The sequence below is a fragment of the Peromyscus leucopus genome, chromosome 6 (genome assembly GCF_004664715.2).
Source record: "Peromyscus leucopus breed LL Stock chromosome 6, UCI_PerLeu_2.1, whole genome shotgun sequence".
NCBI lineage: Eukaryota > Metazoa > Chordata > Mammalia > Rodentia > Cricetidae > Peromyscus > Peromyscus leucopus.
In genome coordinates, this window is record NC_051068.1 from 22,258,411 (window position 1) to 22,285,996 (window position 27,586).

Sequence of the window (27,586 nt, forward strand, 5' to 3'; positions counted from 1 at the left end):
CCTCAGTTGGTGGTGCTTTTAGGGCAGGTTATGGAACTGTTGGGAAGCACAGTCCACTCCTGCCACTAGCTGCCGTGACTCCCTGCCATGATGGACTCTCTATCCCTCCGGAGCTGTAAGTCAAAATAACTCCTTCTTCTTTAAGTTGTGCTTGGTAAAGTAACTGATATCCTGGGTATGCCAAACCACACCTTTCTTGGTACCTGCTGGCTTCACAATGGGATGTTAGAAGAGGCAGTGACAAAACCATGTGGAAGGGACCTTCCACATTGCTTACCTTTCGGCTTGCTGTGACGACTAACAAAGGAAACTTAAGGAATGTTCCTTTTGGCTCACAGTTGGAGGCATCATCCATCACCAAGTGGTGGTGTCAGGACTGTGGGGCAGCTGGCTGCACTGCATCTGCAGCCAGGAAGTGGAGAGTGGGGCAGCTGGCTGCACTGCATCTGCAGCCAGGAAGTGGACTGTGGGGCAGCTGGCCGCACTGCATCTGCAGCCAGGAAGTGGAGAGTGGGGCAGCTGGCCGCACTGCATCTGTAGCCACGAAGTGGACTGTGGGGCAGCTGGCTGCACTGCATCTGTTGCCAGGAAGTGGACTGTGGGGCAGCTGGCTGCACTGCATCTGTAGCCAGGAAGTGGACTGTGGGGCAGCTGGCTGCACTGCATCTGTAGCCAGGAGTGGATGTGGGGCAGCTGGCTGCACTGCATCTGTAGCCACGAAGTGGACTGTGGGGCAGCTGGCTGCACTGCATCTGTAGCCAGGAAGTGGACTGTGGGGCAGCTGGCTGCACTGCATCTGTAGCCAGGAAGTGGAGAGTGGGGCAGCTGGCTGCACTGCATCTGTAGCCAGGAAGTGGAGAGTGGGGCAGCTGGCCGCACTGCATCTGTAGCCACGAAGTGGACTGTGGGGCAGCTGGCTGCACTGCATCTGTAGCCAGGAAGTGGATTGTGGGGCAGCTGGCTGCACTGCATCTGTAGCCAGGAAGTGGACTGTGGGGCAGCTGGCTGCACTGCATCTGTAGCCAGGAAGTGGAGAGTAATGAAAGTTCATACTCAGCTCTCTTCCTCCCTTATATTCCATCCAGAACTCAGGCCCACAGGATGGTATCTCCCACATTTAGGTTAATTAACCTAATTAGGCCAGTTAATCCAATCAAGAAATTTCTTCTCTGGCTTGCCCAGAGATTTGTCTCCTAGGTGACCGGAGATCCCATAAAGCTGACAATTGATACTCACCATCATGCCTTCCAATTCTGTGGCGGCAAGAAAGAGATTTGAGCCTTTGGATTTCCCATCCAAGACCATACGCTAATTCATTCACTCTTTCAATAAAATTTCCTGAGTGTCTATTACGCCGAGATAGTCTTGGAAATAGTCTGTGTTGCAATGTGTGACAAATTAGTATTAATTGTTAAATTAGCAGGAGAATCTGATTATGGATCAATATGAGCAATAAAGGGTAGCTCAGAGCTCTCCCCGAGGCCTGCTATATAACCTAATTACCTAGGAAGTCGAGTGGGAATGAACTTGTCCATCTGGGCACGTGGATACTATCATATTGCCACTATGCATCTTGGAAGATGACTAGGTGAAGATGCCCACCGGCCAAGAACAAGCCTTCAGAACAAAGGAACCTTCCTTTGGGGATACAGGCAAAAGTAGACTTGTTTAGAGACGGCTGGAGCAGGAAAAGGGCTTGACATCGTGATCAGAGGGTCATGGGTTTATGAGATTAATAAGGAGGTGAGCTTATGATTCACAAGTTCAGAGTCAGCACAACCTAAACAACCTGGTCTTAGTTCAGCAGATGTTTCCTGTGACTCATTTAAGAGGCCTCTAAAAAAGCCAAGCAGCTCGATGGAAGGCTTACAGATGTGAGTAAATGAACTGCACACGAAGCAACACAATAGCAGGGTCTGATACGGACCATGCAAGGGAAAACGCGTCACGAGCTAAGAGGAGCTCTTAAGACGTTCTCGGGGTTGTGGCCCCATAAATACTTTGCTTGTACTCATTGGAACTAAGGAAGGTGGAGATGGCTCCAAAGTTGGAGGACTTTTTTTATGCAAAAGCCAAGCTGATCAAGACATCAGGAAAGTGTGTCATAAGTGAATGCCCTGCAGTTAAAATACGATTTGAATAAAGGAAACACAGGGAGCAGTAACTAGAAACTGGCATGATAGTCTGTAGTAAAATAGACACCGACCAGTTTTTTTGTATTTATTATACTTAATAAAGTGGGTCCAAAACAAAGGGGCTTCCTGGAGGTTTAAGATCTAATGGCAGTCGTCAAGGGGTAGGAGGAGAGAACATACTCAGGCCTCCCAAGAATAGGGCACTGTTTTATTACAGACTAGACCTAATCATCCAGCTAGTTCTGTTATAGTCCAAATGCAGCTTTACTGCACTGTGGGGACAGTCCACAGGAGCTCTCGGGACATCTCTGGCACACCCTGCCCACCCCCGAGTCTCTTGTGAAGTGTGTGTATTATTGTGATTATTTATGGTTTGGCTAAGACTATCCCTGTTTTGTCCTTCCGTTTCCTACTCTAAATATTGGATGCATGTCCGAGAAGTCAAATTACCAAATACACTTACAACAGAAACAAACAGTGGGACATGGTGGAGGATTTGGGGCAGCTGTATGAGTGTGTCCCTACTACAAACGCTGTTGATATTATGAATAAATAATACGGTGCATATATTTGTACTGGTCTTTTATGTACATGTAAGTACTATGGTGATTAATAGACTATTTCAGAGCATTTCTGGGTTTATAGCTTTTACCATTATGTTTTTCACTAAACTGAATACTAAAAGTATAATTAGCATAAAGTGCAGAATCCTCAAAAATTATTGACATTAGAAAGGAATTCTCAAACCTATTGCTGGAAAAATTGAGTTGTTAAAGGTGGAACAACCTTCTTGGGTTTAAATATTTCCTATTTTTCCCCAGGGGACCATCAGTGGGAGCAACAGCAGGAATATTTTAGGATATTATAGATCATACTGCATCTGTTTCCACAGAAATTACATGCCTACATTCAATTGTGTAACCCTTAAATAGGGTAAATTATAATCCTATCAAATTGAGAATACATAATCCTTTAAAAACACATTTAAGATGTAAGCCATATGTTAAAGTGAGTGGATCAGGTGTTGAAATAACGTGTTTTACTTTCAAATACATTACCCCAGTGTTTTTAAAGTTACAGGGGATAAGTAGCAGCCCGAGTGTGGGGGGGTAAATGATCAGGCTCATCGGGCTGTTGCCGGAGGATGTTGTTTTGACAGCTGCACTCTGGCCACCAGTAACCCGCCAGAACGATAACGAGACGTGTGATGGTTAACACTAATTGTCAGCTTGGCAGGGTCTCCAGTCACACAGGAAATAGAACTCGGGCTTTCTTGTCTGTCAAGGACTTTTTAGGTTGGCTTACTTGAGGTGGGAAGGACCCAACCTAAATGTGGGCGGCACGATTCCACGGGCTGGCTTCCCAGACTGAATAAAAAGGAGAAAGTGGGCTGAGCTCCAGCGTTCATCCATCCCTGCTTCCTCACCCTCACCGAGGAAGCAATGTGACCAACTGCCTCACTCCTGCCACCACGCCTTTCCCGCTGCGATGGACTGTGCGCTCAAACTGTGCATCAGAGTAAACTCTCCTGTCCTTGGGTTGCCTTTGTCTCAGCAATTACAAAAGCAGGGGATGCCACACGGCACCTTCAATGAGGGCAGGGATTTCGCCTTCAGCCCAAGGGCTAGTGTCTGCAATCTTTGCACCCTCAGCCACCACTTCTGGTCCCTGCTTGGGAGGTAGAATGTCTAGGTCAGCTGCTTGGGGTGTCCCTAACTCCAAGGGTACAGTCATTTTTTTTCCCTCGGACCACCGAAGATTCTTTTCATCAAGTTTAATCTGTATCCCTTCTTCTTCCTCTCACCATGTCATTCATTCGTGTGTGCACGCATACATGAAAACATTGTTTCTCGTATGCCGGGAGCTGTGCTAAATGCTGCAGATGCAATGGTAAGCAAAGAGGACACAACCAAGTAAGTCCACCGTGAAGAGATGACAAACGACAGGGGCTGCCAAGGCAAGAGTAGAAGCCATGCTGATAGGTAGGATGGTGTACAACAGAGAGCCCTCAACTCAGACGGGCAGTTAGGACTGCTGACCGCAAGAAGCCTGGCTTGACGAAGAGCCAAAGTTGCTGGGGCCATGATGGCAGCTGGTGAGCTGGTGTAATTACCTAAATTCATATTGATTCAGACTAAACACATAAGATTCATTTCCTCAGGGTTACCTTTCATGGTGAGGTGCTGTTGCTCCCAGAAAGTTATGGGCTTTGAAACAAGAGCCCAAGTACCAGGTGTGGGATACCTCCCTTTGAGCAGTTGGCCAGAGAGGTCTGAGAGGCCCCTGAAAGAATACAGGCTACTGGGGCCCCAAGAAATGGCTCAGCAGTTCACGAGCGTTTGCTGATTCTTCCAGAAGACCCGAGTTCAGTTCCTGACACTCACATGAATGGCTCTCAACTGCCATTGACTCCAATTTCAGGGACCCTAATACCCTCTTCAGGCCTCCATAGTTATGTGTGACATGTGTGCGTACACACACACACACACACACACACACACACACACACACACAACACAAATAAATAAATAAGTAAAATAAAAGTCTTTTTTTAAAATGCCAGCGTCTGTCACTGCTCTTGGGTGCCCTCCAGTACTGGGTGGGAAGGCTGTGCTGCTGGAGACACCACATGCTCTGAGCAAAGGCACAGAGAAATTCAGATGGAGCACAGCTGGAAACTCCCTCCTGCCGGCTAGCTCTCTTAGTGCCGGAAGGTGCTGTGCAGGCTGCCTGCCAGGGGAGAACTCAGACTGGTCTCAACCATGTGTATCACTTACTCTGCTGGGCCGGCTAGGCCCACTGACGCAATAGGGACTTGAGTGTTCTGAGGATAACCAACTGCTTTGTGATTGGATTTGAGACCTGCTTCTCGGGAGGGAATACATACCTGATCCTGTAAACCTGGCAGGCGAGAGAGAGCATGGGCCAAGAGAGAATCATGCTTTCATTGCATTCCTAAATGGACATGTCATTAAACTGTGTTCTGATGTTTCTGTTTATAGCCCTAGACTCCTGCTGCCCTCGGCCTGGGGCAGAGAGGCTCTTTTTAGTAGAGGGTGACAGCTCTGTGCAGACTCCTGCATGTAGTGGGTAGTTGTTCTGTCTATGACCTTGAAGCGCCACCCCTTAGAGATGTAGTCGGTAACTACTCCACCTGTCTATGACCTTGAAGTACATGCCCCTGGGGCGTGGCCTCATGGACCCTTAAGACCTGAGGTGCACACAGGCAGGTCTCTTCCCTCGCTGGTAGTTTTGGAGATGGGACTAAGTCAGGTGGCTGGAACAGCATTCCAGAACCTGCGACTATTCTGTTATGTATAGTGACTTTTTCCCCTAATAAATTCCTTTACCTAGCTATATCTATGAGCCCCAGGTTCAGTGAGAAACGCTTTCTCAAAAAAAAAAAAAAAAAAAAAATTGAAGGAAAGCACCCAGTGTCCATCTCTAGCCTCCATATGTAACTGCATATCTGCACACACATGTACAAACATGTACTCACAAATAAATAAATAATATTCTCTTGGGAAAAAAAATAAATTCCTTTACCTGTTAAACAGACTCTGTGAATTTCTCCTTATACTTACATGGCCAAAAAATTGAAAGTAAGTGAGCAATGAGCCCTCAGCCTTCACACACACACACACACACACAGCCTGCAGAAGGGGGGTGAGAAGAAATGAAGAGCTGGAAGATGGGGACACGTGCAGGAACTGCTACCATGCAGATCTGACCGTGCTGGGGGAACTATGGGCACACAGCTGCTGTGGATACCTGCACTAGCCTGGACCACCTGAGGTCCCGTCTCCGCTGAGGAACTAAAGGGTATCAATGGTTCCTGGGGTGGAGGTGTGCTCTCTAACAGAATAGTCACTGGGAGACTACGTAGGAAAAAGAGGTTCATGGGAAAAGGAAAGGAGATGCCAGAGGGGAATGTGGGCAACACAATTATAACACACTGTTATATGCATGCAATTGTCAAACTATTAACATAGAAATCAGTTCCTGCCACGGAGGCCCCATTCAAGTGTCCAGCAGCTCTGTGTGGCTCCTGCATACAGGGCAGCCATGGTGAGTGCCTCACTGCGCAAGTATCCCCACAGGTCCAAATGTGCACGGGTTGTGTGGTAGGAGAGACAGATTGCAGAGGTCTAAAAAAAAAAAAAAAATCCCCCAAACAGCAAAGCATCTCAGAGATGAGAGCTTGCAGGTGGGAAAGGTCATAGAGAAATGTTCACGAATGGATTGACATCGGACTCAGGGGAGAGGGCCCCCAAAGCATAGCAGAGGGAGCCTGGAAATGGAAAGGGAGGGAAGAAGATACAATCGTTTTTTAAGACAAGGTGCCAGGTATCCAGACTAGTCTTGAATTCTGTATGTAGCCGAGGATGACCCTAATCCTTTTTTGAAACAGGTGCCAGGTAGCCATGCTAGTCTTGAATTCTATATGTAGCTGAGGATGACCCTGAACTTCTGATATCCCCGGTTCTACCTCCCAGTACTGGGATTAGAGGTACAATATTAATCCAGGTTATGGGGTGCTCAGGATTGAGTGCAGGGTTTAGTGCTCACTGGTGAAACACTCTACCAGCTGAAGCTACACTGCCAGCTAAGAATGCCAATCGTAAAAAACAAAACAAAAACCACATTTAACCAAGCAAGATGATGAGCAACTGTAAATCCAAGCCCTTGGGAGACCCCAAAGAACAATTGCTATGAATTTGAGGCCAGCCTGAGCTACCCAGTGAATTCTAGGCCAGACTGAGACCCTGTCTCAAAACAAACCCCAAAACAAACAATAACAACAACAAAAATCGAAGCAAAAGAACAAGAAAAACACATGTAAGATACCACCATGGATTAAACTAAGCAAGTCACAGATTGCAATATCATGCATTGTCTCCAATACTGGTGTGAGAAAAGCCCCAGAGGAGGGCCACAGGAGAATCGCCCGAAGAAACAAGCCAGATTCCAGGTGGAGCAGGCAGATGAAGGGCCATTCAGGCTGACCGTGGATCAATGGAATATGCAGCAAGGCTTCTGAAGGGGTGGATTACTTGCAGAGAACCAGGGGCTTGGCTGGACAGCACTGGGGTTAATCACACAGGTGGCCAAAGGAGTTTAGACTTAGGCATTATCTGCTGAAAAATAAATTGACAGTCTGGGAGTGGGTAGTGGGATCACTAGACCTGAGGTATGAGTGTTCCTTCAAGCTCACTCACCATTGCCTGAAATATTCTTGAGCCAGAAGTGGCAGCTTCATGTAGTGTTGGTCTCAACGGCTTTGGCTTCAATGCCTGTCGGCTCTCTCAGAAGCTAGGCACAGAGAGATGGAACCTACATGAGGGGTTGAGTATCTCAAAGGCTAGGCATTAATTAGTCCAGTCTCAGAGACTGTGATGTCGGCAACCCTATAAACTACAACTCCATTGTCAAATAGGCTGGAGTGGGTGGGGCCCAGGATGTGAGTTTTTCCCGCCATCCCGAGTCAATAGCATATTTCCCCCATAGGTTTCTGACGGTAAAGCAGGATATGATGTAAACACTAAGCTCAGCAATGAAAGAGCCCTGTGCACATCCTGAAGTTTTAATTGTGAAAACTTGTTAGAGCTGCAAGTTACAGCTGCTTTAAATTTAGTTCCAACAAAACACAGCAAGAACTTCTGTCACAAGATTAATAAACGCAAATTATTTGAAAGGTTATTTATTATTTCAGCTATGTGACTTTTTTTCCCACTGACAAAAGCAATCAAGAAGATTAAAGTGGAATCAGTAAAAGAGAACTGACTGCCTGAGTCCCAAGTGTCATTGAAAAAATGTCATACACTTAGTGAAGTTCCTACAATATGGGATAGTGGGTTACTCAGAGTGGCCCACCCTCCCAGATTCAGAATCTGATTGTCAGTGCTCAGAATACCAGCCATCAACCGTCAAGCCTGCTTACTTATAGATGTGGAAACTGAACATTTACAGTGACTTTAATCTCTACTGACAACATGTCACCTGAGACTTAGCCCAGAGAATGGCAATGATTCTGTAAGCTTTACAGCCTTCGTGTTACAGAACTGTAGATCTTAATGCTTTACTGTTGAATTGTATGGCCCAGTGCTGGAGGTCACTTGACAGCCACCCGGCAGATGGTCACTGGCTTCTTGACCACCTCCCTTGAGTGGATTCGGATGCTCCACAGTCTAAGGTACAGTGGCTGCTGTAGTGGGAAAGGCTTGGCATTGTGCTCCCAGCGTGGTGGGTATGAAACCTGCCCACAATGTGCTCCTCTCTAGGCTGAGACCAGCAAGGGTTTGTCCCTTTACAATTATGTTTACTCTAGCTCTCTTCCTTCCCAGCAAAGGGATCTGTAGCTGTCAGATGTCACGTGCTGGGCAAAGGTGAAGTGAGGAAGGGGGACAGAAAACAGTACGCTGGGGCTAATTACAGGAGCTTAAGGAAATAGAGTTGACTGCAGGTCGTCAAGCACGTGCTTGTCAACCTTTGGAGTCGACATGTCCTCATTAGTCCTGGAGGGTAGACCGGAGGGTTATATTTTACATAAAGTGTAATCAGTAAGTTCTGGAGCGCAAGCACTGTTCCCCAGCACGGCTGAAAGTTTAAACTGTTAAGAGAATCGGCGGTCCTGAAAACAGATCAGAATTGTTCAGTGAAGGAGACCGTCAGGAGTCAGGGCAGTAAGACCTTCCTTGTCGACTGTAAAGACTGTGATCGGAATGCCTGGAGGGAGGGATGGCTCAGCGGTTAGGGGGTGATGGCTGCCTTTGCAGAAGATGTATCCCACCTCCATTTGACACTGGTACCCACGTCCTCAGGTGGTCCACAACTACTTGTAACTCCAGCTCCAGGGTGTCCTATGTCCTCTTACAGCCACTGTGGACAACTGCACTCATATGTATGTATCCTCACACAGATAAGCATGAATATACATAATTAAAAAGCAAAATAAAGCCGGGCGGTGGTGGTGTACGCCTTTAATCCCAGCACTCGAGAGGCAGAGGCAGCAGATCTTTGTGAGTTCGAGGCCAGCCTGGTCTACAGAGCAAGTTCCAGGAAAGGTGCAAAGCTACACAGAGAAACCCTGTCTCGAAAAACCAAAAAAAAAAAAAAAAAAAAAAAAGCAAAATAAATCTTTTAAAAAAAGATTGTGGTCTGAGACACATAAGAAATGTCAAAATCTATGATGGTGTGTTGAAGTAAGATACAATAATATTCAAACACTACAGCTTCATCATTTGTTTTAATGCGATGGAGCCATTGGTGGTACATTACTATAATCCCAGGACTCGGAAAGTGGAAGCAGGAGGATTGGGAGCTTCAGGCCAACCTTGGCTACATAGGAAGCTGGAGGACAGCCTGATCTACATAGTGAAAAAATCTGCCTCAAAGTACAAATGGAATGGATAGATAGTTCTCAAAGGAAAATATATAAATAGCCGAAAAATACATGAAAAAAAAAATGTTCAACATCTTCAGCCCTCAGAGAAAATCAGAACTACATTGAGGTTCCATCTCATTCCTGTCAGAACAACTAGCACCAAGAAAACAATCACTGGTGAGGATGTATGGCTAGGAGAGGGGGAGGGGCGTGGGACGTGGAGGACCCAGCCCTCATACCTACTTGTGAGAATGTATAATGGAGCAGTCATTATGGAAATAAATACGGAGATACAACGTTTCTTAAAAGAAAATTAAACTCAGCAACTGTGGGACCCTTTTATACCACTTCTGGGTGTATCCCTGCAGGAACCTAAGTCCTGCAACAGAGATGTGTGGGCATGGTGTTTATTGCTGTGCTGTCCACAATAGCAGACATGCAACCTGCCCAGATGCCCATCAGCCGACAGATAAAGAAACACATATATACACACACGCCGTACATTCACAGTGGAGTTTTACCCGGTCGTAAAGAAAAGTGACTTGTGTCACTCACAGGAAAATGGGGGCAACTGGAGATCCCTGTGTTCCACCAAATTGTTCAGACCAGAAAGACAAACAACAGTGTGTTTTCTCTCACATTCAGAATCCAGGTTTCTACGACATGACTTGGAAGTAGAAGGGTGAGCATTATGGGGAGAAGAATGGGGCCAACCGGTGGAGAAGGGAGGATATTGGGGCAAAGATGAGCAAAATATAATGGTACTATACACACACACACATATATAATATCATGATGAAACGCATTGCTTTGCATGCTAACTATAAAAATAAATTATGAAAAGAAAAACTTTGAGTTGGGGATGTAGCTCAGTGGTAGACAGAATATTTGCTTAACGTGCCCAAGGCTGTGGGTTTTATTCCCAGCACCACAAAACAAAGTGACAACAATAATAACATTGTTAATTCCTATTTAATGCCACTCTTTTTTTTCCCCTTGGCTTTTCAAGACAGGCTTTCTCTGTGTAGCCCTGGCTGCCCTGGAACTATCTCTGTAGACCAGGCTGGCCTGGAACTCACAGAGATCCGCCTGTGCTGGGATTATAGGCAAGCACCACTACCACCTGGCTTAACTTCACTCTTAAGAAATAATATCTTTTTCCACCTCTTCAAATACTAAAATTGCAGGAGGCCACTGATAGAGAAAGATATTCTTAGCTAATATCTGAATGTTATTTGGGAAAACCAGGAGTATCTTATTGTCAATAGTTAGTATACTATAAAATATTAATTTACTTTGATTTTTAATTCTAATCCTAGAAGGGCTTCTTTTCTTTGTTTCCAGAAAACCTAATATATGTGTGGCACTTATTTAAATACCCACTAATGTACTTGTTCCCATGGATTCAAAGTGTAAAATTACTTATTTTTCTAGACAGAGAAGCAGATGAATACACATATTTATCTGACAAATTTAGACTCACTAAAGCTTTACTGATAGTGATGTTTCTTCAGAGACTGATTTACCAACAGACAGAAGTATTTTTAAAACATAGTCTCGGAAATCAGAGACAAATGGATTTGAAATGGAGTTTTGTTTCTTACAAATTGCTTTGCGTCTGGTGGGATTTTCAAATTCTGACTCTAATGAGATTTGGCTCCATGTAAATTCTCTGTTAAAAGGCCTGGGCCGGTGTAGTCCTGTAGACATTTATTCCCCCACACATGACACGCCATTTTGGCTGATGAGAGGTGGAGAAAAACAGATCCTATTCATTAGACTGCCCATGGGAAGAGAGGTCTATGAAAACAGCTTTTTGAAACGTTTGCTTGTTTGCTGGGATGATAGCAATGTTGAACTTAAGAAGTGTGTGTTTGTGTATGTTAAAATTAAATCGGGTAATTAGTTTACTTTAGACAATGACCGCTCAATTTACTTCGAACCCACTACAAGCCAGGCATCTTGCCAAGTGTTGCAGAGGATATACAGTTGATGAAGTTCCCTTTCCACACTGAGGCTGTTGAAGCCCATAGTCAAGAAGCATGGCTCTGCATGTTTACAAGAACATATGAAGTAATACTGTGACATATTACACCATAACACAGAAGACTAAAACCAAAGTTTTTAGTGAGTGATGACTTTGAAACTGTGTGCAAATTTTCTGTAAGAAACCTTACGGAAAATTATGAAAATTTACTTTTAAAGAAGAAGCTGGAAGCTCAGGGGTTAAGAGCACATACTGGTCTTGCAGAGGATCTGTGTTCTGTTCCCAGCACAGAGGATGACTAGCTCACCACCTCCCGTAACTGCAGCACCAGTGAGGCCTGATGTCCTCTTCTGGACTCTGAGGGGACCAGCACTCATGTGCACATACCAAGATACAAATACATATATGTGCACTCGCATGTGTGCGCGCGCGAACACACACACACACACACACACACACACACACACACCACCATACACACAAATAAAGATAATAAATCTTCTAGAGTTATAAAAACACGAGATAAAATTGACTAATTCCTCCAAAAACCTCTTATTTTACACTTCTGATGGAACAAGGCCATGCTGTTTCTCTTTCTTGCTTTAGGGGCACCTTGCCTTTGACAAAAATCTTTCCTGAGCCCGACAGAGGCAGGTGCAGGTGTAAGCTCAAAGCCGGCCTGGTCCACACAGTGAGTTCCAGGCCAACTAGAGACACACAGTGAGACTGTTTTTTGTTGTTTTGTTGTTTAGTTTTTTCTAAATTTGTTTTTAGGGAATTGCACGGAAAAGATCATTTTCAGATGACTGAAGGAGATAAGGACTTTCTGGGGGACTTTTGAGGCCTCAGAATCTGCAGGTGAAACAACAGAGAGCAGCGAACAGTGCTCTGCTTGGAGGAGCAGGTGGCACCGAGCTGGCAGAGGGTGGAAGATACAACCAGGAGGGAGCAGAGTCAGGCTACCCGGGGCCATCAAAACACAGAGGAGGGCTTGCTGCTTGTTATATGTTTATTTGTGAATAATTTCAGACTCACAAAAAAGTAGCAAGAATAGCTAGTGTAAGGCTCACCCTTCACCCAGAAAGACTTTTTGTTGATAATTTGTCTTACGGCTTTTTCTTTGGATCACTACAGATAGATAGATAGATAGATAGATAGATAGATAGATAGATAGACAGATAGATAGATGTGTATATTACATATGTATAGATACATATATAACATTTTTCTGTACCATTTGAAAGTAAATTGAATACATGGTCATAACCCTCTTTTCCTATAACTGGATTATTCTCCCTATAACTTTGTTATCTATTCTGAAACGTATGTGCCAATTCTATCTTGTAAGGCTAATGCCTTTCACAGCAGCCTAGTGGCTTGCTGCTCTTAGTCGTCTTACTCATCTATGGCTGAGATGTACAGCATTCCTACAGCGTTGCCATGACTTCCACAACAAGGGCTACAGACGTAGTTTTAAACTTTATCTCTTCAACTTACGTGGATGTGTGTGCTTGTGTGAGTTTATGTGCACCATGTGTGTGCAGGTGCCCACAGGGGCCATGAGGTGTTAGATACACTAAAGCTGGAGTTACAAGCACCTTTGGGCTGCCTACTGTGGGTGCTAAGAACCGAACACGGATCCTCTGCAAGAGCAGCAAGTGCTCTTAACCATTGAGCCATCTCTCCAGTCCCAACACTGACTTCTTAAAATAATACATTCCACTCATTTTTCTATTTATTAAAAAAGCAGTTCTTAGCTTAGAGGCTTTGTAAAGGGGATAATGTACTCAGATATGCAGTTCACGGGAAAAAAATCACCCTAGAGGTAAGCAGTTATTGATCAAGGCATGAGCTAGGAGTCCATTGTTGGGCATTGTTCCCTTGTAGAAAGGTGGGAAGTTGAGGCAGGAATGGAGGGAAAGGGTGTGGGTCCTGGGTAAGGCTACTTTCCAAAGGAAGGGAGGATGCCTCAATGCCAGTGCCTGTGAGGCTGGTAGAGAAGTGTGGATTTCACAGGATGGTGTAAAGACAGCTTGCTTGGTCTCCTGGAGGGGGAAGGATAAAATGTGTGGCAGAGACCACAGTAAAGGCAAACAAACCCCAGTGTGGGAAATTAGCGAGAAGGAAGACTCAAATATTGGGCTTTAGTTTGGTTCATGAATGGCCCCCCAAAGGCACGTGTACTAAAGGAGAGTCTTTAGGAGATCTAGAGGGGTCTAGTGTAGGGTCTCGTCTAGTCTATAGGGTGGTTACTAGTGTTCACCATGTGAATCTACAGTGTGGTCTTCAGATCACTTTAGGGAGAGCAGAACCTTGACGAGGAGGTGGGGCCCCAGCCACGTCCTTCTCCTCTTTCTGCTCCCTCACTTTGAGGGAAGGGGCAGGCTCTGCCATCCTTCTTGCTGAGGGCTGTAGCTTCACCTCAGTGTTAAAACATTGAAGCCACTTGATACGACTAGAGTGTGAGCTAGGATAAACTTGTTCTGTTAGAAGGTGATGGTCTTATGTGTTTTATATGATAATGGAAACTGACACATTAGCCATGGACTGATAATCAAGGGAATTTTCTGTCCTTGGTATCCATGAAAGCCACGTGAATGCAGGAAGTTTGGCCTTGAGTTCTAGTAAAGCAGAGGATTGGAATGTATCTAGGCATAGAGCCAGGATCAGTGATGGTCTTGCCTCTCCCCACTCCACTACCTCCCCCACTCCAAAAAAAAAAAAAAAAAAAAAAACTAGGATTCTGGGAAATGATAAAGAATCTTTGGATAGGTCATGGCAGTGCTTATATATGTTTGAGTTTGAATTTACACTGACTGAACAGTTCAGGAATATTTTCTCTGAAAATAAACACCCAAAGAAGGCGATAATGACCCACATTGGTCTGATAAGAGTGGATGAAAAACTGCTTTGGAAAGATGTAGCCTCATCATGTTCCATATAAGATTCCCACAGATTGAAACATGCTGGCATGAGCTCAACCAAAAACTATAAAAACATGGAAAAGAAAAATCAGTTCTAAGTAGATACCTGAAAAGACCAAACAAACAAAAACCAAACAACACCACCAAAAAACCCCAGCCAATTCCAGCTGTAGAAATGCCGCCTTCAGACTAGCTCCGCAGACAGAGGGGCTTGCGGCCAAGCCTGTCGACCTGAACTTGAAGCTTAAGACCCACCCGTGTGGCAAACCTGGTAGCCATGGGAATCATCCTGTGCCCTCCCTATGGGCTTCAACTCACGCAAGGTGTAGGAAATTTGGATTTAAACAAGCCTAAAGACTAACATAGCACTGAACTATATAAAGCAAAAACGGACAAAGTTGAGGGGCAGGTGGGAGAGCAGGAGGTGTGCCATCAGAGTGGCACACAATTTGAAACATGAATATTTGTGTCGGGACCTGCCTCATTAGTGCTAGACCATCTTTTTTAGTGAACCTAAAGTGGTGGAAGTCATGGAGAGTAAACCACAGATTGGGGTTACAGGGTCAGCGCTGTGCTGTGCCCGCAAACCTTCCAGTGACCAGTGTTGAAGGCACTGGCATAAATATGGAATAGCCCTGGAAGGAGAGCTTACATAGGGAATCAGAGAACAGAGAAACAAATGAGAGACCATTGGGGCTCCCCCGTTTGGAAGCCAAAGCAGAAGAGAGGTCTCCAAAGAAGCCAGAGAAGCTGGAGTCGTCGTGGCAACTTCAGCCTCTCCCTGGCACAAAACTGAGTATCCTACGATATTCAAATGTTTTCATTCCTTGAATTTTGTTTGTGTGGGAGCATGTGTGTGTGTGCAGTGTGTTCATGTGTGTAAGCAAGTGTTTGTGTCCATGTGCACATGTGGAGGCCAGAAGGTGCCTGGTGGCCTGCTCTGTCACTCTTTGCTTTGTTCCTTGAGACCTGCCCTTTCACTGGACCTGGAGCTAGACTGGCAGCCCGCACACCCCCGCAATCTCCACAGTGCCAGGGTTACAAGCTCATGGGAAGCCATACCTGCATGCTGGGGATTCGAACTTGGATCCTCATGCTTACACAGCAAGTACTCTTACCCAACATATCATCTCCTTAGCCTCAGAGATTTCTTTTTTAAAATACTGTATGTACTTTTTTTCTTTTTTGAGGTGGGTCTCATGCATACTTGGTGGATCTTAGTCTTCCTTTCAAGTGTTGGAATTATAAGCATGTGTTACCATGCTTGGTTTAGGGGGTGCTGAAAGCAAATCCAAGGCTTTGTGCAGACCAAGCAAACACTCCACCAACTGTACACCCTAGGGCTCTACTTCATGCTGTATAAATACCATCATATACTAATCTTGTCTCTCTTGATTCTTTGAAATCCCATGTTGATTTTTATCCCACAGAGGGTCCTGCTGCTGACTGGATTATTAAAGTCTAATAGTATGAAAACCTGCCATGATATCTCTTTGAAGTGCTGATGATCTATGTAGATATTTTTCATTCTCCCTATCTCACTGATTCCCGTCCCCGAGGCCACCACTGTTCTTGGTGGTTTTTTGTTTTGTTTTGTTTTGATTGTTCTATGCTTATGTACACCCACAGTCTTGGATACTTTTCCTGATGCTGTGATTAAAAAAAAAAAACATCCTGACACAAACAACTTAGGGAGGCGGGGTTTACTTTGGCTTGCAGGTCAGGTGTCCAGTCCATCGTGGCCGGGAGGTCCTGGCAGCATGAGCCGGAAGCAGCTGGTCACATTGCATCTGCAGTTGGGATGCAAAGAACAATAAATGCGGATATGGCTTCCTCCTTTTTGTGTAGTCCCGGACACCAGCCCATGGAATGGTCTGCTCACAATATTGTTGGGTCTGACCCCCTCAATTAACCCAATTAGATAATCTCCCACAGGTGTGTTCACAGGCTCATCTCCTAGGGAATTTTAGAACCTGTCAGGTTGACAATATGAACTATTGCACCTGAATTCTTATTTTCCTTTCTTGTAAGTGGTGATTTATGCTTTAACTAATCATTGAAACTTGCTTTCCCACAGATTATAATATTAAGATTTATCTATACTGTTGCATTTAGCTGTTAGTATATTTTTACTGCTTTATTGTATTCCATATATGTTAATGTTAAACCTTGCTTTTCAGCCAGGCAGTGGTGGCTCATGCCTTTAATCCCAGCACTCAGGAATGAGAGCCAGGTGGATCTCTGTGAGTTCGAGGCCAGCATGGTCTACAGAGCGAGATTCAGGAAAGGCGCAAAGCTACATAGAGAAACCCTGTCTCGAAAAACCAAAAAACCAAAAAAAAAAAAAAAAAAAAAAAAAAACCAACCTTGCTTTTCTACCAATTGTTATTTGTTATTAAGGCTGTCTCTAAATGGTTGACCCTCATTTGAACTACTATGTTATTACCACAAAAGTAGACCAAGAGGCCCTCCATTGCCGCTAGTGCATGGGCACTGACTTATGTCGATTTCCAACATTTTCTGTTAGGCAAAACATATAGACAAGTTGACACTGAGTGAATTTTCTGATTGTGGAAATTGAAGTATATTTTTTAACCTTAAAATTATTATTTTAATCCCCACACTTGGGAGGCAGAGATAAATGGATCTCTGTGAGTTCCAGGACAGCCCCAACTACACAGTGAGTTACAGATCAGCCAGGACTCCATGGTAAGTTCCTATCTCAAAATATATGCTATTATTGTGTGTATGGTGAGGGTCACTCATGTGAAGATTAGACACAACTTTTAGGAGTTGGCTCCCTCGCCTTGTTTCTGGGGCAGAATCATGTTTCTGCCATGCTGTGTACTCCAAGGTAGGTGGCCCATCAGCTTCCAGCCACTCCCCTGTCTCCACCTCCCATCTTACTGCACCCGTGCTGGGAGTGCACGCACACACCATAGCATCTGGCTTTTCTAAGGGAGGTCTGATGATCAAATGCAGGTCACCGGGCTTGCGAGTGCTTTTACCCACAGGGTTAGCTCTCACGGACCCAGAAAACAACGTCTAAGTCAACCTCTGTCCCTCTGGACAGATACCATCCTTGAAGTCTTGTAAGTGTGGCTCTAGATAAGAGATACTGAGCAAATGTTTGCTTACAGGGCGAGCTTATGCCAGTATTGGTGACATATTTTCCCCTGATCCAGTTTCATGTCAGTGTCATTTTCAAGAGACAGAAGGAACGCTGAGGTGAGGGGTAGAGGGAAGGAGATGAGGTGATAGACTAGCCAACACACGGGGACTGCTCAGCTGCCAGCCAGGGAATTCCTCCCCAAGTCTTTGGAGGGTCCTCAACGCCTTCCTAGAGGCCCTCCTTGCAGTAAGAGGGTGAAAGATCTCAACAGAACGAAGGATTCTGCTGGGCGGTGGCATCGCACACCTTTAATCCCAGTGCTCAGGAGGCAGAGGCAGGCAGATCTCTGTGAGTTAGAGGCCAGCCTGGTCTAGATAGCTAGTTCCGGAATACCCAAGGCTACACGAAGAAACCCTGTCTCAAAACAAAACAGAACAACAACAACAAAAAGAACTAACCAAGGGAAAATGTTCCATCAGATTTAAATCAGTTGAGAGTCAGCCAAGAAGTTTCTCACACTCAAGAGGTTCTGAGCCTGAGAGTGTCTTTGTGAACCATAAGAAGGATGCTTTCTCTGCTGGAGAATCTCTTGTGTGTGTGTGTGTGCATGGACCTGTGTGTGTATGTGTGTGCATGAGCCTGTGTGTGTCTGTGTTTATGTGTGTACAAGGGCCTATATGAGTGTGCATGAGCCTGTGTATGTCTGTGTTTATGTGAGTACAAGGGCCTATATGTGTGTGCATGGGCCTGTGTATGTCTCTGTGTGTGTGTGTGTGTGTGTGTGTGTGTGTGTGTACATGGGGAAACCCTACACTGGCCACAGTAATGCTGTATGACAGACCTCAGGGCTGGCTCTGTGATTCTAATGTTTAGTCATTGATGTTGCACTCCCTTTTATTCCAGGGATGTGGGCTTTTTAAAGAATTAAACAGAGTCCTCATGCCGTGCTTTAGGACTGATCATGGTACTGCACTGTAACACATGTTCCACGCCAGCATAGGAAACACATACAAAAAGTATTGTTTCTGAATTTTGCCATATATGCTTCACAGAAACACGTAAATCTAGAGAGAAACAGCAGGTGCTTCCTCCTTGCTTGGGAAGAACTTTAAGGCATAGCGAGGAGCCTCAGCTCTGTCCCCTCACCAGATCAAACAAAGATGCAGCTCCCAATTTGCTGACCCCAAAAAGTGCTGGCTCTAGTTGTGTCCAATTAAGGGCTGCACTTACAGGTACATTCCTGTGGAGTTAATGCAACTCAAAAATCCTTCATGTAACCCCTATTTAGCATTTATCTAAACATAATATGAATATTTAAGGTTTTTAGACTCAAACCTATAAAATATAATGGTCATTTCCTGTTTACTCAGCTCCAGCTTCTCCTAGTAAAATATTAAAATTTGACAGTAAATACACAGATGGTAGAAAGCAAGTCTATGCACTGACCAAGCATTGTGGTCTCACTGTAGATTATCACAGTAATTTTTCTGTAAATAAAGGGAACTCCTGTCTTATGAAGAGCTGCATTGATTACAACTTGAAGTTGCTTTTCATGCACCTTCTTCCTGAGCCAAGGAGAGAGCAAAGAAAACGTGTGCCGTAGGAAAGGTGCTCTTCCCTTGTCTTTCTCTCCTTGGGAATAGCTTTCTGAAAGGTGAAGTGTGCACAACACGAGAGCTGGGGGACAAGTCAGTGCCACGGCCATCAGGATGCCAAAAACAGCAGCAGCTGTGGCTTTAAAAACATAAAGCAAATTCCAATGCAATGAGCAACTTTGCTGATCATAATAAAACTAGACAAGATGTAATATTAATAACCATATGAGTATATGAGGGAAATACTATGTTGGTTCCTTTTCAGACAAAACAGAAATGCAAATTGATGATATAAGCAGATGAACATCACGTACGGGTTGGCCAGATGCCAGGCAGGTAAAGGTACTTGTCATTAAACCTGAGTTCAGTCCCTAAGAACAATATGATAGAAGGAGAAAACTGTGTCCTGCAAGTGGTCCTGTAACCTCCACACACTCTGCTATGGCTACACACACACACACTAACTAACTAACTAACTAACTAACTAATGTTAAAAAGAATCCAAGTAGTGATACGTGTAGACCTCCCACTCCCAATGCAGCCAAGAGCTTTCTAGGATCCGTGTGAAGAGCTACAGGTATCATTTGCCCATTGCTTTTATCAGTGGTGGCCACTGGCGGGACGAATGGGCACACAGGAGTAACAAGTTACTCTGCTGAGCAGACACTTGCAGAATCCATTTTCTAGGGTGTGTTGAATTCCCAGGACTTCCTGGTTGCTTTGCACTTCCTCGTGAGCTTCCGTCTCTTTCCTCCTTGGCACCACCCCTCCCCCAGACATTGTCCAAAGGGTTGCTGTCAGTCAAAGTGTGCACACAAGCCAGCAACTTCCTGCTGGAAGGCAAAGCATTGCTGCCCATGGCTCAAAGTTAGGAGCAACATTCTTTTCTCATCTTCTTCTACACCTAGAAAGCGAGCTTTTACTGTAGACCCTAGTTAGCATAACCAACCACAGAGAATATAAAGACAAACGGAATGGTTATAAATACTAAGGAATTCAAAGTTACAGGAGGCAATCATAGTACTATGAGTGAGAACTCAAACACTTTCAAATGTTATTTTAAAATAAATAAACATATTGAATGTGTTAAAATAACTGTCAGCAATATGGAATTCAGTTTCATCAAAGCAAAACCGGTTGTCCTGTGATATACAGCATAGGTTCACATTGCAGATGGGATTGCCTGGTAATACAGAAAGAGCTCAGCAAACCTAGAAAGGAATTTCCTGTCTGCCACTGATTGGTTAGTGTCTTTGGTCACGCACCCTCCTGTGTGCTTCAGTACTTTCCCACAAGGGGACGATGCCACCTAACTGTGTGGGCCATTGGTAAGGGCACAGCTCTGGTACAAAGTGTCTACAGCGGAGCCCAGCACACAGGAGCTTGATGGGAAATTGCTTCTGTCACCTTCCATCCGAGCACGTGACTTTGCCACCAAAGCCTTCTGTGACGGACACAGGATCCCTTTAACACTGTGGATAGTGAAGAAACAGCTGGGATGTAGGTAATGGAGAAGGTCTGCCCAGTACTCGAGAAGTCCTGGGTACATTATACCATAGAAACCTCTCATGGTGGTGCGCACCTGTAATCTTAGCCATTGAGAGGTGGAGGCAGGAGAGTGAGAAGTTCAAGGTCATCCTTAGCTATAAAGTTTGAGGCCAGTCTGACCTAATTGAGAACTTGTTTGTTTTTTAAGTAAAGAAAATAATAAAATGGCTGAAATCCAGAGGCTGCTTTTGAACCAACATGCTCAAAAGTCTTTTCTTCATTTTTAGGTAGGGCAATGTTTAGTGAGAACATCCAGGTTCTGGTGCAGGAGCCTGACCGGAACTCAGTGTTTAGCAGCATCCTGGCTCTGCTTTTACCAGCTGCCCCAGGCTCAGTAGCCGAGGAAAACTCACCATAAGGAATTGACAGAGAAGCAGAGCAAATGCTTCTCGAACTATATACCACTGGGTAGGCTCCAAACCTCACAGTCCAATACACCCGTCCGTCAAGTGGAAGAAAGTTCAAGAAGTTTTGAGGCTAGCAGTGTGGCTAGAGGGTGAAAGTTTGATGATCTGAGTTCATTACCTGGAGCCCACATTGTGGAAAGAGAAGTGACTCCTACAAGTTACCCTCTGATCTCCACACGTACCCCATGCTCACACACACACACACATACACACACACACACACACACACACACACACACACCACAAATAAAATGTATTGGAAAAGAAAGAAGTTTGAAAAATGAGCAATTTACATGGGAGCAAAACACCAGAAAAAGATGTGTGCCCCTCTGCTAAAAATAACTTTTCAGACTTTGTCCAGAATCAGGCCGGCGGTGTCTGCCACTCCCAGCTTTTCTCGAGTTCTGGAAACAGCAGCTTTCTTTCTTAATGGTTTTAGAAGTGTCAGTATCTCAGGCCTTCCTTCTTCCCCTGGATTGCAACCCTTTCTCATCTAGTGCCTTATTTCCCAATTCCCCACCTACTTCCTACTGACAGTTTGCCTAGCATTTGCTTCTCCATCCTTCCTGTGTGGCCACGTGGCTGGTAGCCGCTTGCCAGCGTGGACGGGCCAGGATGGCAGGCAAGCGGTCACGTGACCTGGTCCCAGCAGCTTTGAAGCTGCCACGCCTGAGGTTTCCATGACGCACCCGCTGCCGTCACACTGGCTCCCTTGTAAATAGTCAAATCTTTTCCGAAAGTGATTTTACCAAAGGACGGTTTAAGTCCCCAAAGAATGACAGATGACCTGTTATCTAGGAAGCGTAAAACAGGTATAGATAAGCCAGCCCCTCGCCCACACCCCACGTCCTGGCCTCCTCCACTGAATATTGCCGTGGAGACAAAAGGGCGGGATCTTTAGAGATCGCCCTGGCTTGATTAGCATGCCGATCTGGGAGGCAGGCTTCTAGGTTCTCACCCAACTTTTTGGCTGCTATTCAAAGGATTTAACAGTGCTCTTTGTCCATAGCGTAGTGTACAAAGCCCATCTAAAAATAGAACATTTCCAGGGTCCGGGTCGGGTGAGTGGATTGAGTGGCAATGGCTGTATTGTACAAGGCAGATTACAGGCAAGTTACTCCGCGGTACTTTATATGCAGAGCTGTTCACACGCCTCGTCTGGTTTGGTTAAATAATGCAAACACATTTACCAGTGTACGTGGTTGTTTGTTTGTGCTCTGGAGAGCTTGTGTGTGTTTATGATGGAGAGATCTACAAGTTCTGTTCTGTGACAATCAAACAAAGCTGTCCCTGGTGAGGCCAGCAGCGGAGTTAAACAGTGTGGCCCACACTCCTGAGAACCGCTGATGTGACATAGAGTGGTTGTTAAGGACAGGTTCCTGCTGCGCTGGCTATGCTAAAAGATTTTTGCTGGAGGTGGGAATCAAAAAGAGGCTCTGACAACCGGTGGGGCCCCGGGGTCTGGATGGAGCCTGTGTGAACCTCGTATGGGAAAGTTGGCCTGGCCAGGGAGTTTCTCATCCTGAAACAGACTGCTTGCTCTTCCCTTCTCTCGCTCCTTAGACTGGGTGGGCTCACCCCACCCCCACACTGAGGTGACTGTCCGTGGAGACCTTGGAAGCAGGGATCACGGAGACTCACAAGAAACCAACAGATGGAGGTGCTCAGAGGGATGTGAAATCAGAGCGTTATTTTCTGAAACGAAGATGCCGGCCGGGGAAAGGGTGTTTGGAAAGCCCAAGCTGCCCATCCTACCATAACTGAAAGGTGTTTCTGTATCATGGGGAGAGAGGAATTTTTGCATGCCTTTACATAAATAACCTTTAATTCGGTTTGGAGAGTCGCCCTCAGAAAAGACCTCAGTCATTCTGGCAAGTGGATTTCCTTCTAGGATACAGAAGCCCAGAGCAGGGACAGTTATTGGAGGAGTTGGGCCAGGAAATACGATAGAGAAGTTTTAAAAAACCCAGCCTGTCGTTTTGGCAAACTCTTCCCCTGCCCAGATTTTATGGCTTTAAATTGATACGTGTTGGGTGAATTGGGTCTGACAGTCTCCCGGCTGTACATATTGATACCCTCTCTCCCTTGCTTATGTGGGGTGACTTTGAGAGAGTTATGCAAAGTTTTTGCCCAACCCCGAATGCACATCCTCATCTATATGACAGGGAGAGCAGCCAAACAAGGCCTTTGGTGCTTGGTAAGAGTCACCATAATCACAATGGGACCCTGTCTGCCTTCTGTTTGCTCTCTCTCAAAACAGATGTTTTAATGGTTAGCATCTATTGTCATCTGGAGAGGACATAGGGGACACACCTCTGGGCACACCTGTGAGGGATTATCTAGGTTAGGTTAACTGAAGTGAGAAGACCCACCTTAACAATGGAGGCACCGTTCAACGGGCTGAGGTCCTGCCTTAATTAAAAAGAAGAAGTTGTGACTGGCATCCGTCCCTCTCTGCTTCCTAACTGCTGACACAGTGACTAGTCAGTCTCCTCTTCAGCCACTGATCCCCCCCTCACGATGGAGTTTGTCCTGGCCAACTGCAAGCCAGAATAAGAAGTCTTTCCTTCTTCAAAGTGCTTCTCGTCGGGCATTTGTCATGGCAACAAGAAAGAAGTTCACACAGGTACCATCTCACACGCTGAATCCTGTGCAAATGCCTAACTCCTTCTAAATATTTCATTTATTATTATGGTATGTAAATGCGGGTATATGTGTGCCGTGCAACGGCACATGTGTGGAGATCAGAGGACAATTTTCAGAAGTCAGTTATTTCCTTCTGCTGTGGATTCTGGGGATTGCACTCAGGTCTATGGTCATACAGAGAAGTACTCTATCTACTGAGCGATCTCTCCGGCCCTTTGCTTCCTTTGACGTACCACCACTGTCATTGTTATTGTTATCCTTTGACGTACCACCACTGTCAGTCATTGTTATTGTTATCCTGGCTGTGGAGGAATGGATAAAAAAGCATTAAGTCAGTCAGTCCTTTCTTTATCACCAGCTCTACCGTAATGAGGGTTGATTTCTATTTGGAACTGACTTGAAAGATAGCACAAACCATTACCTTGGTCATTATGGAATTTCCTCAGTCTGACTTTTATTTTTCATGAAAAAGGAATTACGACTTTCCTTCAATAAGGCAGATTTTGGTTTACTTCCCTAAAAAGCCAGGAGAACAATGGAAATTTCATCTCTTGTCTGAGATGGAACATTCAAACCAATGAGAGAACACAATCAAGCCAGGTCTGAGCAGGGTGAGTTCAGAAGGAACCGTGTATAGTTAGGCTGTGTGAATAGCCAAGTGGCTTCCTGAAGTGATAGGCACAGCACAGACACACCCACCATGTTTGCAAAGTTAGGAAGGCTCACGGAAAAGTGCTGCAGGAGGAGAATCAGACCATACAGCAAAGCACAAGGCGACTCTTCCCAAGATTTGCTTCCAGCACTGGCTTCTAAATCTACTCTGCAAAGAAGGAGCGTTGTTACTATGACTTACACCACATTTCACCTAGAGTTCACCAAATCCCTGCGTCAGATCATTTCTCTGGCAAAACACTTGAGGAAAAGCCCCTTAAGGAAGGTAGGGTTTGTGGTGGCTCCCGGTTGGAGGATGCAGTTCATCATTGCAGAGAAATCACAGCCGTTAGAGCACAAAGTAGCTCAACGCATTGCAGAAAGATGAATGCTGGGCTGGCAAGATGACCCAGACAGTAAAGATGCTTGCTGCCATCCCTAAGAGCCTGAGTTGAATCTCTAGGATCCACGAAGTAGGAGGCAACCGACTCCTGCAAGTTGTCCTATGACCTCCATACATGGGCCTTCTCCAAAGAAGGAGCGTTGGCACACATGTGTTGACACACTCACATGTACACGAGTACATGAGCACACACACACACACACACACACACACACACACACACCAAATAAAATTTGAGAAATGAATGCTAGTGCTCATCTTGCTTATTTTTTTCCTTTTTATTCAGTGTGGGATCCCAGTCTCCTCGCGGAACCTCTCCAGAAACACTTCCATAGACACCAGAGGTTTGTCTGTAGGTGACTGAAAAATCAGTCAAGTTCATCATGAAGAGTAACCATTAAGGTCTCTATAAACAAAATCTCAACCAAATATATAAATATTTTGGAACAGATCTACTTATAAAACTTTCACATCAATACACTTAAAAATCCTATTGAGCCAGGGTGCAGTGGCTCACGCCTTTAATCTCAGCAGTCGGGAGGCAGAGGCAGGCAGAGCTGATTTTGAGGCCAGCCTGGTCTACAGAGTGAGTTTCAGGACAGCCAGGGCTAGACAGAGAAACCTTGTCTCAAAAAAATGTATTAAAAAGGCAATAAATTTTGAAAATTGTCCTAATTCCATTTTTACTATCCAAATAATAATAATTGTTTGCTTTTTCCTCATGTGGGAAATATAAACAAAATGAATCATCTTTTCTATCATAAGATTAAATAAGATAAAACTGCATTTTAAAAACTGTAAAAAAGCCACTTGGCAGAAATTCAAATTCCCTCAGGGTCAGAACTTCTTAAAATAAGAATGTATGCTCAAGGTCACGTCTTTTTCTCAAAAGTTGTATTCTGCTTTTTGGCTCAGCCATTTTGAGCCAGCCAACTGAGAAAACGTATGAGGCTAAGCTGTGGCCACTCAGAGTAAGACACGGGAGCCCTTTGCACACAAATGGTGGACCTTGGGGAGACAGGAAATGGAGACAGACATCCATCCAAAAGCTCAAGAGAAGGCCGGGCGGTGGTGGCGCACGCCTTTAATCCCAGCACTCGGGAGGCAGAGCCAGGCGGATCTTTATGAGTTCAAGGCCAGTCTGGGCTACCAAGTGAGTTCCAGGAAAGGCGCAAAGCTACACAAAGAAACCCTGTTTTGAAAAATCAAAAATAAATAGATAAATAATAAAAGCTCAAGAGAGCAGCCACCTCAGACACCAACCTTGTTGACGTATTAAACAATTTTTGACTCTGTGTATGGGTGCACGTGTTTATGTTGTGTATATGTTCATGTGGGAGGGTGCACACATATGTGGAGGTCAGAGATTGATGCCATGTGTCTTCCTCAATATTTCTCCACCTTCTTTTTTGAGAGCTTCATATATGAGCACTATATCTACAACAGTCTAGCTCTTCCTCCTCCAACTCTTCCTGTGTGCTCTCTCTCCCAAATTCAGATCCCTTCTGCAATTGTTATCAGTGTGTGTGTGTGTGTGTGTGTGTGTGTGTGTGTGTGTGTGTGTGTAGTATGTATTCACACCCTACCAAGTCCATTTACTATTGTTCATATGTACATGTGTCCAGCTTGAGATTGGACCATCTATCTAGGAGCTCATCCTTGGAAGAGACTGATTCTCCTCTTAGCAGCCACTGGCCGCCTGTAGCTCTTCATCTAGGGCTGGGAATTTGAAATACAGGGTCTCTCATTGAACCTAGAGCTCACTCTTTAACTAAACTGGCCGGTAAGTAAACTCTGGGATCTACCTGTCTCTGTTTCCCTTATGCTCTGGTTACAGACATGCACAAACCACACCTGAGTTTTTAATGTGGGTGCTGAGGTTCCGAACCCAGGTCCTCAAAGTTGCCTGGCAGACACTTTACCAATGAGCTGTCTCTTCAGACCCCAGGCTTTCTTTGCATCTTTATCTTAGATGTCTAGCCTCCAGCATTATGAGACAATAAATTTCAGCTGTTGAAGTCACGTGGCACTTGGCTGTGGCAGCCCTTGCCAATGAACATGGTGGCCTTGACCATGATGTAGGGTTTGAGTAGGTAAAACGAACATGTCTATGTGTGTGTTGAATTTCTGTCTCCTGTCAGTAAATACATAGTTTTACCTGCATGTCATTTTCCTTTTCTGTGTCGTTTTTCAGATAGTCAGGTGTCAAGAACTGGGAAGTGTTGGAAAGAAGGGAAATGAAGGAGTTGAGGACAGGAGAAGAGGAAGCAGAGAGGAGGCTGGGACTGAGCCACGGAAGCAGCAGCAGCAGAGACACAGCAAAGCAGCCCGCACGGGAGCAGGAGCTGTTTGAAACTGAGATGGCATGAAGAATAAGAACTACAGAGTGTTTAACAAGATCACCCCAAATCTTCAATTTATCTATTTCCAATAAGGAAGACTTTATTGCTCACTTGTGGCCTCTTGATAAACTCAACCTTTATCTTCTGAAGATAAATCTGAATATTATCATTATGGTTGTGACTTACTGGGTATTTATAACCCCCAGGCTCATCTCACTGCCACATTATGTTTGCACTGGGGAAATACTATTTTTTTCGTAGTGGATCTAAGTAGTGTAAACGCATTTGTATTAACAGTAAAAATATGGCTGAACTAATTAGTCAAATAGGACTCGTCACTCAAAGGAGTCTCATTACACATTATTGTAATAAATATTTCCCAGTGACTCTGTGGTTTTGAATTGGTTGAGAAACACAGTACGGACAGATGCCAGTATAGGAAAATAAATTAT

General features: G+C 44.9%; 1 long non-coding RNA gene across 1 annotated transcript; it reads left to right on the plus strand.

The window, feature by feature from the left end:
• Positions 1 to 27,586, plus strand: LOC119088159. The gene is made up of 3 exons (XR_005091752.1): positions 1 to 115; positions 22,656 to 23,718; positions 26,987 to 27,586. It is a non-coding gene; the product is annotated as an uncharacterized LOC119088159 (long non-coding RNA).